We start from the raw sequence: 17,374 nt of genomic DNA on the forward strand, positions 1-17,374 counted from the left end.
ATTTGCGCTACAGTGAACCAGAACAAAGTCAACAGCAGAATGAAGGTGACTCAGGTCTAGTTAATACGTATTACTTCTTTTATCTAGTTTATTGATCTGAATACTTTCTATAAGACTACGAAGGATTGATGTCTTGATTTGGAGTGCACAAATTTTTCTCCTATTTCAGTTCTGAATTTCCCACTACCCTGGTAAAATGTAGTGGGGACTGCAGTATAAACATACACTGTTTTTTTTTTGTAAATTATCAAAGACTGAATCAGTGGGATATTTCTTAAGAGCATGTGATACAATATGTGTTGAAACTAAGTATGAAACTTTGTCAAAATTTGTGAATCCCAGACAAGGCTGTAATTCATGACCATACTTCCACTCTGTAGATATGTTCACTGTACTGACTAAGACGAAAACTAAATTACGTCCAGTAAACGTGATGAATACTGTGGAGTCACAGGACACCACTCAGATTTGGTAGTTTGAAATGTCGCATGAGCAGAGTTGCGGCAGTAGTAGGGTATTGCATGAGGGTGCTGTTGGTGAGAGAGCCGCATCACTAGTGCTGGTGGGAGTCGACATGTGAGGCAAGCTGGACACATTGGGCAGTATAAACTACCATCGATCAGCCAAACTGGACAGATGTGATCGGAAACTGGTCAAACCGTTGTCTAGTCGGTGGCCAAAAAGAAGAGTGAGCTGTCCAACCCATGGAAGAAAGGCACGCCCGTTTCTGTTTGCTATAGAGCGGTCTCTTCATTGCGGTTCCTGGAAACACAAACTGGATCAGCGCCTTGAACTGTGTGTTAACATACGGCATTTGCCTCATTTCTGGTACAAGTTGTTGTTAACTGTCTGCATTACATGACGGGTATCGTGCTTATGGGAGAAATCAATGTTAATGGTGTGTACATAGGTTCTTAGTCTGTGTAAGGTTAACTATTTATTATTGTGTGACTGTTAAGCGTTTTTGTAAGAGATTATCCCTAATTTTGAGTACTTGTAATCATTTTGGGCAGCTGGTCAGTACTCAGTGAACTGCTGGGTGATGCAGGCATGTCTATGTGAATCAAACCATTGCCATATTTCGAGCAGATACCTTTGCATTGAGTGGGTTATGAGCATTGCATATTCTTGTAAATGTTGTAGACCATGACAGTCGTTTTGAGTAAAAGGTGTCAAAGTGTTTTGGGAAGTTGTCACTGATACACCAAGATTGTATTTGGAGCTCTGAAGTGCGTCCAGTCAATTCATCTTTGAATCTGGTACATGTTTCTAAACTGTTGTCATTAAGAGGATTTCTCCAGTGTAATTTCATTTTGTTATTTGTTTTTCCTATTATGGCTAATATTTTTGGGGCCTGTTACCTGACTGAGGATTTTAATTAATTGTAATGCTGCTAGAATTTTGCCTTAACTGAGAGGGCATTAGTCTGTTACTGAATATCTGTTGTAATTCAGGCAGATTTAATGCACTACTCTTAAAGCTTTTTTAAGAGTGGCTGTAATATAAAATCCTTGACATGTCGTTTAAAATTATGATTACTCACCTCTCAACCCAGCGCTGTCACTTCCTGTTACGTCATAAATACAGAAACAGTGACAGTTAAAACGAAACTAAACCCTAATAAACGGTTGTTCAGGTGGAATGTAATATAATTTGTGACGTGCTCTACATGTAAAAATAAACCTAAAAAGTCTTATGCTGTCAGATTTTCGATTGTTACAAAACTGGAACAAGTTGAAGAGTACACACATACATGAAGGATTATGAAGGAAATTGTGAACATTACTTGCCGAAATGCTTTGTAGGCGCTCTGGTGGACAGAATCATGGTGGGACGGATGACTGATCATCCTGCAACAGGTGCTTAAAATGTCCCCCACCCATTTCAATGCACGCGTCAATGCGTTGGACGGTGTGTTGTGTGGCACATCGAGCATCGTTACGGCGGGATTTAATGTGGGCAACAAGGTCAGTGCTGCGAGTGACAAGTTCTTCACTTGTATCCACTTTCGTAACGTAAACATCCCCTTTTAACCACTCCATAAACAGAAGTCTAATGGGGTTAGGTTGGGGTTATGGTAGGCCAGTTGATGAGCCCGCCATGGCAAATCCACCATTGACGAAATGTGTTATTCAGGTACTGGGATACTTGTATGATACAGTGAATCGGTGTATCCATTATGTGGCACGAACGTCTGCCATCGTTGCTCTAATGTCACGTCTTCCAAAAGTGCAGGTAGGTTTTCTATCAGGCAATGGGTGTACGCTGCTGCTGTCATACAATTTAGCAGGGCCACAGGCCTTATCACCAATTCGTAAGTCATATCACATGAGATGTTCACTGAGAACCTAACTATGGATCTTATTTCCCTAGTGTCATCTTGGCTCTCCATCGCCCATGTGTGAGAATTGCGGGTGTTCGCGATACAATTATATGTACTCGAAAATGTAGCCTCATCTGTAAATAAAGCGTATCGCACGACGTCTCTGAGTACGGCGAACTATTCACGAAATTGTTGTCTGCTTTCTGAGTCACCTGTATGCAGATGCTGCACAGACTGCACACGAAACGGGTACAAGCTCTCGGAATGTAACGTGCACCACACTCACGTTTGTGGAATATCGACCTGCTCCGTAAACTGGTGGCGGGAGTCCACTGTAGCATGGAAATAATGTCATCACTTTTCTCATCCGACTTGACGGCCTCACATTCTGATGTTAGGTGTACGTTGTGTAGTGTTCCACACTCATTTAACGTTTGAAAAACCGTGGGAAATACACTGGCGCAGGGGGTTCGTCGATCAGAGAACCTTCTCTGGTATTCTTTCATAGCCGCATGGACACTGCCATTACAGTACCCGTATACAAAAATCTGCATATTCTGCAAGGGCGAACGTATCCAGCATGTTTATGTTCATGGACAGAATGGACTTGCTCAGTTAACCAACACTGAAGCATGACACGCACACGGCCTTATGACTGCTCAATGATCCAGAACACGACTGTACACATGGCACACTGCTTCTGTTACCTCGGTGCGACATCACAGTGCTGCCATCTGTTGACAAAACCTCACACCTCTTGTAGGATGGATCAGTCATCTGCCCCACCACTATACTGTGCACTGCAGCGCCTACACACCATTTTGGTAAGTGATATTTCGATGGCCCTAGCAGTGTGGCCCCTTCAATCAGAAAAATTGTTCAAATGGCTCTGAGCACTATGGAACTTAACTTCTGAGGTCATCAGTCCCCTAGAACTTAGAACTACTTAAACCTAACTAACCTAAGGACATCACACATATCCATGCCCGAGGCAGGATTCGAACCTGCGACTGTAGCGGTCGCACGGTTCCAGATGTAACGCCTAGAACCGCTCGGCCACTCCGGCCTGCTCCCTTAAATCCCACAAACCAACCAACCTAAGTGATATTTACACTTGTCCTTATAGCGTGAAGCGTCCTCTTAGAAAAATTTAAAATTGACTGTGCTGGAAAACCTCTTAGGTTATTTGATTTTCAAACAGCTGAGCAGAACTGAACGTACTCAGACATTTCTCTCTTTACTTATTCTGATCAACACTAAACTGACACAATATCTTTAGCGCAACGCAATTTGACTTTTAATAATCCCTACAAAAGAATCGCCCTGACTAACAATAACCTATACCTTTCATGAATCACTTACCTCACAAAAATCTTCGTTACTCGAACTGCTGCAATACAGCGAGCGCCAATACTGCCAGCTAAATAAAAGATTCTAACTACTGAAGGTACTAACTACTGATAGGCATAGTTAGGAAATTGAAGATTTTGATAGAGAACAAACAATGTATTTACCTTAATAATGTTCAAAAGTCATCATATATATATATATCAGTTCATGATATCCAATATTACATATTTACTCTTTCTGATGGACACACGTCCAGATCGTCCGCTCTCAAAATTCTGCCATCTCTCTCCCCACATCCACCACTGCTGGCGGCTCACCTCCAATCGCGCAACGTTACGCCCTGTTCACATCCAACTGCCCAGCACTACAATAGCAAATATTCCAACAATGCAAACCAGCCACAGACTGCACACAGCACAATAAGTGATTTCATACAGAGCGCTATGTGGCGTTACCAACATAAAAACCTAAACATCCTACTTACAATTGTACTCTTAAGCTACTGCACAGGAGATGCTGGAAGATATGCAGACCAGACAAATAACTAACTAATCAATCAATCCCAGGAGGCACTTCCTTTAACGTTTTTAGTCATTTCAGTCCGACTAGGAAGCGAATATAAAAATTTCCTCATGTATTCGACATGCAACTCAAGCCATTCTTTAGTGATATATCCCTCAGCGGTACCAAATTCCAGGGATCGCGCCACCTGCGGTTCCAAGTAATCCCACTTTTATATAGAAGTGCCAACGGCCTTGCCGCAGCAGTACCAACTATTTCCGCCAGATCACCGAAGTTAAGCGCTTCGGCTAGCAGTTGGATGGGTCACTGTCCGGTCTGCCCAGCGCTGTTGGCAAGCGAGGTGCACCCCGCCCTTGAGAGATCAATTGAGGAGCTACTTGAGTGAGAAGTAGCGGCTCCGGTCACGAGAACTGACATCAGCCAGGAGAGCAGTGTGGTGACCACGTGCCCCCCCTCCCGCCACCACCCCCGCACCATACCAGCATTCAGTGACTCCTGTGGTCTGAGGTTGATACGGCGGTCCGGCGGTGCCGTTGGGTCTTCGAGGCGTGTTCGAACGGAGTTGAGCTTAGTTTCTATCGCATTACGATCGGGTGATTTAGCGGGACAGTCGAAGAGCCTGAGTGTTCGCCTAACCAGAAACGTGTGTGTGTGTGTGTACCGCTCTGTGAACAGGGCCGTTGGCAAGTTCAAAGACAGGAGTGTCCACAGCATACTCGTCATGAAGAAGTAGAAAGAAGAGTTTCACTTGGTCACCTACAGTGTTGAAATATACGTCCTGGTTCTAAGTTAGGGTCACGTGGATCGGTCGCCCTAAGACGTGGTACGTTTGAAAATCGGCAAAATCGCGACTCGTCGAAACATACTACACGCCCCCAGCCACAAATTGTCCGGCTTCTGTGTTGTCTGGCCCGCTGGACATGTTACGTGCTATTGTAAGGGTGAAATTTGTTGAGGTCATCAACTTGAAATGCCTGTTGCATGCTGTTTCCTTCGCAGCGTTGTAAAGGAAACTGGTTTATATGGACCTGGATTCACTCACAGCAGCAATGTCTGTCGGATTTGAAAACATATGTCGGCTCGGTACTTTTTACAAGCACTAGTCTTACGCCGTATTCCATGGCTGTGAACGGTGCACTATTATGGGAAAGGGCCCATATTTCGGGTGGGTGCCTAATTCCGGGTGGTTGATTATCTCACTTGCTTGGTGTTGCACTTCGTAATTCGCCAGCGAATATCGTTCTGATACGCATTTTTGATTTTGGCGTCGGTGCTGTTAACGTTTCTTTCTCCACTGCTTTTTTGCATTGTGGTCAAGATAAAGATTTTTTTACAGAGTACAATTGGAACTCTTTCCTGAAGCCAAGTAAGACGCCCTTTCAAAGCGTTTCGCATGAGCAGTTTGAAACACATTTTTCCTTATCTAGTTGATGAAAGTATCGTCCACCGCTCACTTAATTATTAGACTGTGCCTAGATGGAAGTAAGAGACATTCCCTAATAGCAGGCAGTAATAGCTCTATATCGAGTACCTGTAATTCACTGTCATTAATACAGAAGCAGTTAGATGTTCTGAATTTTATTCCACACGGTACCTTCGCATTGATAAAGACGTTGGGCCATTGATGGACTAGGCATATTGGGAAGACGCAACAGTAGAAGTGACTGCAAATGGTTTCAAAAAATGCGGTATCTACGCTTGTGACTGGCTGGCTGTTTCGTCAATGACTTTTCCTCCTCAATAATCTGCAGCATATGCCGATAAGACCTCAGAAGCTACAGCAAACCCATTGTCGACTGAAGTTACTGGAATGAAAACAACGGCGGTTTCTACTTTTGAAATCAACCCACCTTTTCTGCTTCACCCATAAATCCTAATACCAAGAGCAGGTAAAGCACAATGTAGACGTCATCTCCTTTTAAAAAGGCTCTGGAGCAGTGTCTGGCTAAATGGAAAAAGGCAGCAAGTACCAAGATTACAGACCTCAGAAGCTACAGCAAACCCATTGTCGACTGAAGTTACTGGAATGAAAACAACGGCGGTTTCTACTTTTGAAATCAACCCACCTTTTCTGCTTCACCCATAAATCCTAATACCAAGAGCAGGTAAAGCACAATGTAGACGTCATCTCCTTTTAAAAAGGCTCTGGAGCTGTGTCTGGCTAAATGGAAAAAGCCAGCAAGTAACAAGATTACAGGAAAGACACCACTCTTATCAAAACCTACTCCAGGAGCTTCACGTAATACATTTGATAGGCCTTCTAGATTTGGGAATACCAAAGGGAAGATCTTTGGAAGAGAGAACCAGAGAGTCTTGATTATGATTTCGGTTTATGGGGCGCTCAACGGCGTGGTTAGCAGCGCCCTTACACATTAGTCTTTCCACTTTCCAGTCTCGCCATTGTTGAATGATGATGAAATTCTAAGTAAAACACAAACACCCAGTCCTCTGGCGGAGAATATCCCCGACTCGACCCGGGAATCGAACCGGAGACTCCGTGATCCGGAGACAGCACCGCTAAGCACTAGACCACAAGCTGCGGACTAGATAGAGTCTCGTAGCAGCAGGATAATGGCGAGGAAAATTCCGATTCAAGCGTTGATGGAACCATATTAAAAGACTCATCATCTCAATATGAACAGGGCAAGGAGTGAATTTACTTTGAGTAACTGTAGTCAACTGCTACTTCTACGGAGACCTGGACTGGCTACATCGGTTGCTTTCACTGATGTTATGAGCTTTGTACAGGTGTCGTTGATGATACTTGGAAAGATTTTAATGTGACTTCTGTATGAAGTGCACAAAGACTGACCATTTTTCTTCTTATGACTGCAATGCCTGTAGAGTAGACGACGGTTATGCAACACTCTTTAGTTCTGAAACAAACATTTGGCACGAACAAGGGTTAAGCTACTAATTCATTTCAGTTTACTGTTTATTTTCAACCCGTAACTAGGAAACCCGAATGCTCTGTATTAGGAGTCATATTTTTCGGAGATATAAGTTTCTCGTTTTAATTCTTTGTCCTGTTATTACAGTATGAGAAAATACTCGGAAGATTTTTTGCAAGGGTAGTATTTAAATATTCAGTGCCAATGGTACAGCACATTTTGCATTATTAAAAGGCTACCTTTTACTGGTAATTATAAATTGAAAAACGGTACCCGATCATAGAGCACTTTTCTCTAGTTGTAGACCTTTTGGACAGTCGCCGTTGATACACCATAAAAATCGGCAAATCCATTCTGGTTGTGGTCATGGGAACGTCCAAAGAGCAAATCTCGTTTCTGTCTTTCTGTCACTTCTCCATGTTGACCAATATTTTGTAGTGATTTCTTAGACGCGAACTGGTACATACACTCCACTTCATTGCCATGACTTCAGTTAGCTTTGGATACCACATGATAGCCTGGTGCTAATTCTGTGCCATCTACACCGCTACAAAATGACCGCTTAGCTCTTTCAAGGCGGTGACTAATGTTTTGTGAGTTGGCTTAGTACCCTAGCTAGTCACTCCCTTCCCGATGACATCACAAATGAAGCAACGATAATTGCCTTTATGCGTCTGATCTAGTAGTATCTCTCATTTTTTTTATCTTACGCTGTATTAGTCTTGTAGTCGCAAAGGAGATGAACATTGATGGTAACAGATGATTCTTCAGTCAGTCATAAGCTAATGGGACGAGCGGAATGCCCGATACCGGGTATAAATACCATAGTGAGCGAAAACATTATGACCACCTTCTTGGTGTTGATCCAGCAATTTTGTATGGCAAGTGTTGGACAAGTCTTTGAAGGAGTTACTCGAGTGGGACGAAAACAGGGAGATGTGATCCCACGCCCGGGTCCCTGGGTTCGATTCCCGGCCGGGTCAGTGATTTTCTCTGCCTCGTGAAGACTGGGTGTTGTGTGCTGTCCTTAGCTTACTTAGGTTTAAGTAGTTCTAAGTTCTACGGGACTGATGACCATAGCTGTTAAGTCCCATAGTGCTCAGAGCCATTTGAACCATTTGGAGATGTGATGTATACATGCAAAGACAAACAAATGATTAAAATTTCGGAAGAAACTGGATTATTTATTCAAGAGAAAGAGCTTCACCAATTCAAGAAATTAATGCGTCGGTCCATTTGTGGCCCTTATGCAAACAATTATTCAGCTTGGCGTTGGTTGGTACATTGTTAGGTACGCTCCTGAGGCGTGTCGTGCCAAATTCTGTCCAATTGATTCCTTAGTTCATCACAATCCCGAGGTAGTTTGAGGGCCTGGTCCATAACGCTGCAAACATTCTCAACTGGGGAGAGATCCGGAGACATTGTTGGCCAAGGTTGGGTTTTGCAATAGTGAAGGCAAGCAGCAGAAATTCTCCTTGCGTGAAGGCGGGAATTCATTTGCTGAAACGTAAGCCCAGGGTGGTTTGCCATGAAGGGCAGCAAAACGGGGTGTTGAATATCGTCGATGTACCGCTGTGCTGTAAGGGTGATGTGGATGACAACCAAAGGGGGTCCTCCTATGCACACCAGACGATCACTCCAAGTTGTCGGCGCATGTGGCGGGTGACTGGTTGGTACCCATCACTAACCGGGGCGTCTACAGACACGTTTCCTCTGGCCATCGGGGTTCAAGTCAAAGTGGGACTCATTGCACTCTAGCCAGATTCCAGGCCGTGGGATGTGGTTTCATATTATAGCTGGACCCCTTTGTTACCCACGGAATCCTTACAGCACTGTGATGAGCCGACGATATTCCATGCGCCGTTTTGTCGCCCTTCGTAGCAAGTCATTCTAAGCTAACATTTCAGCAAGATAATGCCCGCTCATACATGGTGAGAGTTTCTAGTGCTTATCTTCGTGGTTGCCACGTCATAACTTGGCAAGTAAGGCCGCTGGATCCCTTTCTAACTCAGAACGCTTGGAGCATTATGGGTAAGCCCTCCAACCATCTCGGGATTTTGATGATCCAACTCACCAATTGGACAGAATCTGGCACAATAGTTCTCACGAGTACATCCGACAACTTTATCAGTCACCGTGTTTGCATTAGACCTACGCGTTTCTGGCTTTGTGAAGCTCTGTCTCTTGAACAAATCATCCAGCATTTTTGAAGCTGAATTCATTTGTTTGATTTAACGTGTACATCACATCTACCGATTTTCGCCCAATTCGGATAATTCCTTCGTGATGCGTCTTTTGTTTTTGTCTTAGAGTCTATAAGTCATGCATTTACGCGTCAACCACGGGTGGTTTATGGTCATCAGTCTTGCTTCCCATAATGTCCCAGATATGTTTTATTTACATTAGGCAATTGTTTTGCCAAGATACCAGCATCAGTTCACTATCATTAAACCACTGAAGCAAGATTGTATCCTCCTGATACAGACAGTAATTCTACTGGAAGGTGACGTCGACATGATTCATCGTCACCTATTCTACTTTACGGAGCGAGCAAAGCTCCGACCTCTGTGATGAAGTGGGGGTGGCCAACACATGGACACCTGCTCGCAGTTTCACCGTTCTTCAACCATTTTCCATACATGCTCATGACAGGAGTAGGTGAACAGCCGACCATCTTCCCTCTTTCCGAGAAGCTAGTTTTCAGCCATCGGACCATAACACTCTGCTCTTTGGCAGAATCGTTTATGTCAGTGGATTTCGCAGTTTGTGACCCATATCGCCGCTAGAATGATTCTCCACGTTGCGAGCTTCAGCTTGGAAACTCTTAATTTATAACTTAAGATGACGTTTTAAAACTTTGTTTTTTATCTTAAATCTTCTTGTACTAGTTTTACGGTTATTCGTTACGTATGGCTGTCAATGCCTGCAACAAATTTAGTGGTATATATTGTTGCTGCCTAACTAGCACTTTCTTTGGTCTATTTAATTTTAGTTTTTATAGTTCTACCGTTTTATTCCAGATGGGGGTGTGGCCTTCGTATAGTGAGCCACTTCTCCCAATGATTTTAGAAATTCTGATGGAATGTTAATTATCCCTTCTCCCTTATTTGACCTTTAGTCCTCCAAAGCTCTTTTAAATTCTGATTCTAGTACTGTATCTCCTTTCTCTTCTAAATGAACACCTGTTTCTTCTTCTACCACATCAGACAGATCTTCATCCTCATAGAAGCTTTCAATGTATTCTTTCCACCTATCCGCTCTCTCCTCTGCATTTCACAATGGAATTCCCTTTGCACTCTTAATGTTACCACCCTTGTCTTTAATTTTACCAAAGGTTATTTTGACTTTCCTACATGCTGAATCAGTCCTTCCGACAATCATTTCTTTTTCGATGTTTTCACATTTTTCCTGCAGCCATTTTTTCCCTAAGTTCCCTTCACTTCCTAATTATTTCATTCCTCAGCGACTTGCGTTTCTGTATTCCTGAGTTTCCCGGAACGTTTTTGTGCTTCTTCCTTTATCAATCGTCTGAAGTATTTTTTCTGTTACTCATGGTTTCTTCGCAGTTACCTTCTTTTGTAACCAGGTTGGTAGGTAGTCAAAGAGCGCACAGGATAAGGTTTTGTTTGTGGATGGGGTCGTAAACAGTTACTGTGAGTTGCACAAACAAATACACAACTTTATTTTTCTAAGAACCATTCATTTACACATTGCTTTAAAAGATCACAGTTAAATAATACGACTGAAGGCTTAGTTAAAGAACTTGAGATACTTTCTGGGCTGAAGGCCCAAAACAAGACCAAAAACAACAACGGCTAAAGGCCTGGCTTAGAAATCAAAAGCAATTGAAAATAGAAGGTAATTTTTTTAAAAAAACATACATGCATTTGAAATAATTAGCGGCTGAAGGCCTACACTACACGTCTGAAGGACAACTATAATTAACACATTAATTAAATTTTACTAACCAAGAAATTTCCTTTTAAACTTACAACAGAACAGGCGAAAGCCTAATTAAAGAAATATTAACTTATTGCATGGCTGAAGGCCACAAGCAAATTTGAAACAACGGCTGAAGGCCTGAACGACAAATCAGACAAATAATTTAAAATAAACTCCTTCCATCTTATAAAAAGTTTTTCTTTAAAGAATACACACGGCTGAAAGCATTAGTAAAAGGAGTTCATGTAACTCCTGGGCTGAAGGCCACACAAAAGACATCGATCAAATGGCTTAGGGCCTGGATTACAAACAATTTCAGATAGAACCAATTTAAGGAAAAAAATTGTTCTTTTTTAAAATAAAATCAATTTTCAAAATTTTAATTTAACATGGCTAAAGGCCTTTATGTAACATTTAAAAAACTGAATTAATACATGGCCGAAGGCCTCGCACAATACTTAAAACTAAAATGGAAATCACAATCTAAAACAAACGAAACAAGTGGTGCTCAGAAGCGTTCCAAGAGCCGGTCTGAGAATGTAGCTCAAACGTAAGGTGAGGTGAGAAGGCAGCTAAGAGTTGAAGTTAAATAATCGGATGGCAACCCTAACTACGGACGGCCCAAGGACCGACCAACAATTTAACCAATTCCCTTCTGTCTGACCAATGGCAAATGTCAGCTGAGGACGAGGATACGAACAGCACTACATCTTCAGAAACTGGCGTTTAAAAACAGCCAGGGAACAATAACCACTCTGAGCAAAATATGAGCCAAACAATTTAAAAGGCTGTCGAACTACAGGCAGTGCCGGACACCATCAACATGACGAGGAAAGGCACACTGCCGGAAAAATACGCTAACGATCAGGGCAGGTTACAGGGACGTTAATGGTCACAGGGCACAAAATACCGCTGGTGCACTTTACTGGTACGTAACAGTCAATTTAATAATTAAATCACAATATAGGAAGAGGGCTGCAATATTTCGCCGACCCCAACACATCATACGTTGTTGCTAGCCCGAACGGCCCAGGGAGCAACAACCCGCAAATGAACGAAGGGATGTCACAATAGTTGAGGCTTCATAATAGGTTAACTGCTCACTGAACTTCAGCATTCAGGTTCGGTGTGCAACGAACTTTGTGGCTGTCGCAGCTAGCATCTCACGATCTGACAGCGCGTGCACACTGCCAGCAGTCCCAGCCTGGTCGAGCACCACAGAGAGTTCCTCGCCGCCCCGTCCCAACCGACTGACTACCTCACACACCACCACCCCGGAAATATCTCTAACGTCGATCAGTTGTAGAATTTTGGAACACGTATTATGTAAGATTATAATGGCTTTTCTGGAGACTAGAAATCTACTCTGTAGGAATTAGCATGGGTTTCGAAAAAGGCGGTCATGTCAAACCCAACTCGCGCTATTCGTCCACGAGACTCAGAGGGCCATAGACACTGGTCCACAGGTAGATGCCGTGTTTCTTGACTTCCGCAAGGCGTTTGACACAGTTCCCCACAGTCGTTTAATGAACAAAGTAAGAGCATTTGGACTATCAGACCAATTGTGTGATAGGATTGAGGAGTTCCTAGATAACAGAACGCAGCATGTCATTCTCAATGGAGTCTTCCCAAGTAAGAGTGATTTCAGGTGTGCCGCAGTGGAGTGTCGTAGGACCGTTGCTATTCACAATATACATAAATGACCTGGTGTATGACATCGGAAGTTCACTGAGGCTTTTTGCAGATGATGCTGTGGTGTATCGAGAGGTTGTAACAATGGAAAATTGTACTGAAATGCAGGAGGATCTGCAGCGAATTGACGCATGGTGCACGGAATGGCAATTGAATCTCAATGTAGACATGTGTAATGTGCTGCGAATACATAGAAAGATAGACCCCTTATCATTTAGCTACAAAATAGCAGGTCAGCAACTGGAAGGAGTTAATTCCATAAATTATCTGGGAGTACGCATTAGGAGTGATTTAAAATGGAATGATCATATAAAGTTGGTCGTCGGTAAAGCAGATGCCAGACTGAGATTCATTGGAAGAATCCTAAGGAAATGCAATCCAAAAACAAAGGAAGTAGGGTACAGTACGTTTGTTCGCCCACTGCTTGAATAATGCTCAGCAGTGTGGGATCCGTACCAGATAGGGTTGATAGAAGAGATAGAGAAGATCCAACGGAGAGCAGCGCGCTTCGTTACAGGATCATTTAGTAATCTCGAAAGCGTTACGGAGATGATAAACTCCAGTGGAAGACTGCAGGAGAGACGCTCAGTAGCTCGGTACGGGCTTTTGTTAAAGTTTCGAGAACATACCTTCACCGAAGAGTCAAGCAGTATATTGCTCCCTCCCATGTGTATCTCGCGAAGAGACCATGAGGATAAAATCAGAGAGATTAGAGCCCACACAGAATCATACCGAAAATCCTTCTTTCCACGAACAATACGAGACTGGAATAGAAAGGAGAACCGATAGAGGTACTCAGGGTACCCTCCGCCACACACCGTCAGGTGGCTTGCGGAGTATGGATGTAGATGTAGATGTAGAAATACCAGGGGTCACACCAAACAAAGTATGACTGTGCTAGTATCGATAAGCGCCGCTGCTGCCACTCAAGGAGGCAAGCCAGCAACTTCATTATGCCAGTAAGTAAGGAAGACATAAGACTCCACTTGATGTGACAAAATACCAAAGAACAAAGGAAATGATTGGGAGCTGCACACGGCTCATCTTTGTACCTACGTTTTCATTCCCAACTTCTGTGATGGCCCTTTTTACAGATGTCCCTTCCTCTTCAACTGTGCTTCCTACTGAGCTATGCATTGATGCTTTATCTATAGCCTTAGAGAACTTCAAGCGTATGTCATTCCTTAGCACTTCCGTATCCCACTTCTTTGGTAATTGAATCTTCCTGACTAATGTCTTAAACTTCAGCCTACTCCTCATCACTACTATATTGTCAGCTGAGTCTACAGGGTGTTGCAAAAAGGTACGGCCAAATTTTCAGGAAACATTCCTCACAAATATGTTATGTGGACATGTGTCCGGAAACGCTTACTTTCTATTTTAGAGCTCATTCTATTACTTCTCTTCAAATCACATTAATCATGGAATGGAAACACACAGCAACAGAACGTACCAGCGTGACTTCAAATACTTTGTTACAGGAAGACACAAGACTCCACTTGATGTGACAAAATACCAAAGAACAAAGGAAATGATTGGGAGCTGCACACGGCTCATCTTTGTACCTACGTTTTCATTCCCAACTTCTGTGATGGCCCTTTTTACAGATGTCCCTTCCTCTTCAACTGTGCTTCCTACTGAGCTATGCATTGATGCTTTATCTATAGCCTTAGAGAACTTCAAGCGTATGTCATTCCTTAGCACTTCCGTATCCAACTTCTTTGGTAATTGAATCTTCCTGACTAATGTCTTAAACTTCAGCCTACTCCTCATCACTACTGTATTGTCAGCTGAGTCTACAGGGTGTTGCAAAAAGGTACGGCCAAACTTTCAGGAAACATTCCTCACAAATATGTTATGTGGACATGTGTCCGGAAACGCTTACTTTCTATTTTAGAGCTCATTCTATTACTTCTCTTCAAATCACATTAATCATGGAATGGAAACACACAGCAACAGAACGTACCAGCGTGACTTCAAATACTTTGTTACAGGAAGACATAAGACTCCACTTGATGTGACAAAATACCAAAGAACAAAGGAAATGATTGGGAGCTGCACACGGCTCATCTTTGTACCTACGTTTTCATTCCCAACTTCTGTGATGGCCCTTTTTACAGATGTCCCTTCCTCTTCAACTGTGCTTCCTACTGAGCTATGCATTGATGCTTTATCTATAGCCTTAGAGAACTTCAAGCGTATGTCATTCCTTAGCACTTCCGTATCCAACTTCTTTGGTAATTGAATCTTCCTGACTAATGTCTTAAACTTCAGCCTACTCCTCATCACTACTGTATTGTCAGCTGAGTCTACAGGGTGTTGCAAAAAGGTACGGCCAAACTTTCAGGAAACATTCCTCACAAATATGTTATGTGGACATGTGTCCGGAAACGCTTACTTTCTATTTTAGAGCTCATTCTATTACTTCTCTTCAAATCACATTAATCATGGAATGGAAACACACAGCAACAGAACGTACCAGCGTGACTTCAAATACTTTGTTACAGGAAATGTTCAAAATTTCCTCCGTTAGCGAGGATACATGCATCCACCCTCCGTCGCATGGAATCCCTGATGCGCTGACGCAGCCCTGTAGAATGGCGTATTGTATCACAGCCGTTCACAATACGAGCACGAAGAGTCTCCATATTTGGTACCGGGGCTGCGTAGACAAGAGCTTTCAAATGCCCCCATAAATGAAAGTCAAGAGGGTTGAGGTCAGGAGAGCGTGGATGCCATTGAATTGGTCCGCCTCTACCAGTCCATCGGTCACCGAATCTGTTGTTGAGAAGCGTACGAACACTTCGACTGAAATGTGCAGGAGCTCCATCGTGCATGAATCACATGTTGTGTCGTACTTGTAAAGGCACATGTTCTCGCAGCACAGGTAAAGTATCCCGTATGAAATCATGATAACGTGCTCCATTGAACGTAGGTGGAAGAACATGGGGTCCAATCAAGACATCACCAACAATGCCTGCCCAAACGTTCGCAGAAAATCTGTGTTGATGACGTGATTGCACAATTGCTTGCAGATTCTCTTTAGCCCACACATGTTGATTGTGAAAATTTACAATCTGATCACGTTGGAATGAAGCCTCATCCGTAAAGAGAACATTTGCACTGAAATGAGGATTGACACATTGTTGGATGAACTATTCGCAGAAATGTACCCGTGAAGGCCAAACAGCTGCTGATAGTGCCTGAACATGCTGTACATGGTACGGAAACAACTGGATCTCCCGTAGCACTCTCCATACAATGACGTGGTCACCGTTACCTTGTACAGCAGCAACTTCTCTGACGCTGACATTAGGGTTAAAGCCAACTGCACGAAGAGTTGCCTCGTCCATTGCAGGTGTCCTCGTCGTTCTAGGTCTTCCCCAGTCGCGAGTCATAGGCTGGAATGTTCCGTGCTCCCTAAGACGCCGATCAATTGCTTCGAACGCCTTCCTGTCGGACACCTTCGTTCTGGTAATCCGTCTCGATACAAACGTACCGCGCCACGGCTATTGCTAATCCATACATAAAATGGGCATCTGCCAACTCCGCATTTGTAAACATTGCACTGACTGCAAAACCACGTTCGTGATGAACACTAACCTGTTGATGCTACGTACTGATGTGCTTGATGCTAGTACTGTAGAGCAATGAGTCGCATGTCAACACGAGCACCGAAGTCAACATTATTTTCCTTCAATTGGGCCAACTGGCGGTGAATCGAGGAAGTACAGTACATGCTGACGAAACTAAAATGAGCTCTAACATGGAAATTAAGCGTTTCCGGACACATGTCCACATAACATCTTTTCTTTATTTGTGTGTGAGGAATGTTTCCTGAAAGTTTGGCCGTGCCTTTATGTAACACCCTGTACATCTGCTCCTGGGTGCGCCTTACAACCCAGTATCTGATTTCCGAATCTCTGTCTGACCATGATGTAATGTAACTGAAAACTTCCCGTATCACCTGGTCTTTTCCAAGTATACCTCCTCCTCTTGTGATTCTTGAACAGAGTATTCGCTGTCACTAGCTAAAACTTGTTATAGAACTCAATTAGTCTTTCTCCTCTCTCATTCCTTGTCCCAAGCCCATATTCTCCTGTAAACTTTTCTTCTACTCCTTTCCCTGCAACTGTGTTCCAGCCCCCATGACTATTAGATTTTCATCCCCCTTTACATACTGAATTACCCTTTCAGTATCCTCATACCTTTTCTTTATCTCTTCATCTTCAGCTTGCGACGTCGGTATGTATACCTGAACTATCGTTGTCGGGTTGGCCGTGTTATGAAGGTATAAAGTCACCTTCCCCCACCCCCCAATGAACCGTGGATCTTGCCGTTGGTGGTGGGGAGGCTTGTGTGCCTCAACGACACAGACAGCCGTACCGTAGGAGCAACCACAACGGAGGGGTATCCGTTGAGAGGCCAGACAACGCATGTGCAGCAGCTTTTCAGAAGTTGCAGGGACAACAATCTGGGTGATTGACTGATCTGGCCTTTTAACATCAACCAAAACGGCCTTGCTGCGCTGGTAGTGCGAACGGCTGAAAGCAAGTGGAAACTATAGCCGTAATTTTTCCCGAGGGCATGCAGCTCTAGTGTATGGTTAAATGATGACGACATCGTCTTCGGTAAAATATTCCGGAGATAAAAT

Source organism: Schistocerca gregaria, chromosome 3 (genome assembly GCF_023897955.1).
Source record: "Schistocerca gregaria isolate iqSchGreg1 chromosome 3, iqSchGreg1.2, whole genome shotgun sequence".
NCBI lineage: Eukaryota > Metazoa > Arthropoda > Insecta > Orthoptera > Acrididae > Schistocerca > Schistocerca gregaria.